Below are 2,500 nucleotides of genomic sequence, written 5' to 3' on the forward strand. Positions count from 1 at the left end.
CACGAGTGCAGGTGTCCTTCGTCCCCCATTTCGGGCAGCGCCCCCAGCAATCACCAAACAAGCATCCATGAAGAAGCATACCCCGCACAAACACCCACCCGGATCCCACCGAGATTGCCCCCCAAGCAAGGTTCGGAGAGACTCCCGCACGAGTGCAGGTGTCCTTCGTCCCCCATTTCAGGCAGCGCCCCCAACAGTCACCGAACAAGCATCCATGAAGAAGCATATACCCCGCACAAACACCCACCCGGATCCCACCGAGATTGCCCCCCAAGCAAGGTTCAGAGAGACTCCCGCACGAGTGCAGGTGTCCTTCGTCCCCCGTTTCAGGCAGCGCCCCCAACAGTCACCGAATAAGCATCCATGAAGAAGCATCGCCCACAAATGCCGCAGCATGCAAAACCATGGCAATAGCCATATGAAGCAATGGATCGCACCGCATAAGCCCACACATTCCGAGTTTCCGACATGGTGCTGCATGCCTAGGCACCGTAGCATACCCCCGCACAAACACCCCCCTGGATCCCGCCGAGATTGCCCCCCAAGCAAGGTTCGGAAAGACTCCCACACGAGTGCAGGTGTCCTTCGTCCCCCATTTCGGGCAGCGCCCCCAGCAATCACCAAACAAGCATCCATGAAGAAGCATACCCCGCACAAACACCCACCCGGATCCCACCGAGATTGCCCCCCAAGCAAGGTTCGGAGAGACTCCCGCACGAGTGCAGGTGTCCTTCGTCCCCCATTTCAGGCAGCGCCCCCAACAGTCACCGAACAAGCATCCATGAAGAAGCATACCCCGCACAAACACCCACCCGGATCCCACCGAGATTGCCCCCCAAGCAAGGTTCGGAGAGACTCCCGCACGAGTGCAGGTGTCCTTCGTCCCCCATTTCGGGCAGCGCCCCCAGCAGTCACCAAACAAGCATCCATGAAGAAGCATACCCCGCACAAACACCCACCCGGATCCCACCGAGATTGCCCCCCAATCAAGGTTCGGAGAGACTCCCACACGAGTGCAGGTGTCCTTCGTCCCCCATTTCAGGCAGCGCCCCCAACAGTCACCAGACAAGCATCCATGAAGAAGCATCGCCCACAAATGCCGCAGCATGCAAAACCATGGCAATAGCCATATGAAGCAATGGATCGCACCGCATAAGCCCACACATTCCGAGTTTCCGACATGGTGCTGCATGCCTAGGCACCGTAGCATACCCCCGCACAAACACCCCCCTGGATCCCGCCGAGATTGCCCCCCAAGCAAGGTTCGGAAAGACTCCCGCACGAGTGCAGGTGTCCTTCGTCCCCCATTTCGGGCAGCGCCCCCAGCAATCACCAAACAAGCATCCATGAAGAAGCATACCCCGCACAAACACCCACCCGGATCCCACCGAGATTGCCCCCCAAGCAAGGTTCGGAGAGACTCCCGCACGAGTGCAGGTGTCCTTCGTCCCCCATTTCAGGCAGCGCCCCCAACAGTCACCGAACAAGCATCCATGAAGAAGCATATACCCCGCACAAACACCCACCCGGATCCCACCGAGATTGCCCCCCAAGCAAGGTTCAGAGAGACTCCCGCACGAGTGCAGGTGTCCTTCGTCCCCCGTTTCAGGCAGCGCCCCCAACAGTCACCGAATAAGCATCCATGAAGAAGCATCGCCCACAAATGCCGCAGCATGCAGAACCATAGCAATAGCCACACGAAGCAATCGATCGAACCGGACAAGCCCACACATTCCGCTTTTTTTCCCGCACCGCACCGCACCGCCCAAGCCCCGCCCCCCCGGGCCCACCTGCTGGTCGCCGACGGTGGGGCCCACCCGGCACCGTTACCGGTGCATGGTGGCCCCCACCTGCCGACGAGACCTGCCATTGTGCCCACACCCCCGCTGGGGGGTGTGGGCAGCGCTGGCAGGCCGGGGGGGGGGCTCGCTGTTGAAGCAGGCAGGTACCACCCCCCTAAAGAGCTTATTTAGCCATTTTCTTTCTGGCAGGCTCAGATATCAATTTCAGCGAGGAGTCATAATGGCCATTTTTTTGGCTCTAGACATCGAATTTTGATGAGATTTTTTGCAGGGATGCTTAGAAAAATGGGTAGAACATTATGGAATTGGATTTGTAATTTTTGGAGCAACATAGAATTTTTTATAATTTTTTTGCCGAAAAACTAAGAAAAATTCATATAAAATAGGAAATGGGTTGGAGGTTGGTTTTTTTTGTTGGGAATGCTTTAAAATGATCCATGTGATTTTTTGGAACTTTATGTTGCACGGAAATTGCACGAAATTGCGGCAAAATGCGTACGTGGTGGGGCGGCGAGGCACGGCATGGCACACGGATGCCCCCAACGAGGCAAGGCATGGCACACGGATGCCCCAACGATGGGCACTACAAGTGCTACACCTTATATTGGGTCCACAAACATAATTTCATGGAGACTAACCCCTTTGCCATCCTTGGGCATGATGGCAAAGCCGATGGGCATGGCATGGGGCACGGTGGG

Source organism: Ziziphus jujuba, chromosome 7 (genome assembly GCF_031755915.1).
Source record: "Ziziphus jujuba cultivar Dongzao chromosome 7, ASM3175591v1".
Classification (NCBI taxonomy): domain Eukaryota; kingdom Viridiplantae; phylum Streptophyta; class Magnoliopsida; order Rosales; family Rhamnaceae; genus Ziziphus; species Ziziphus jujuba.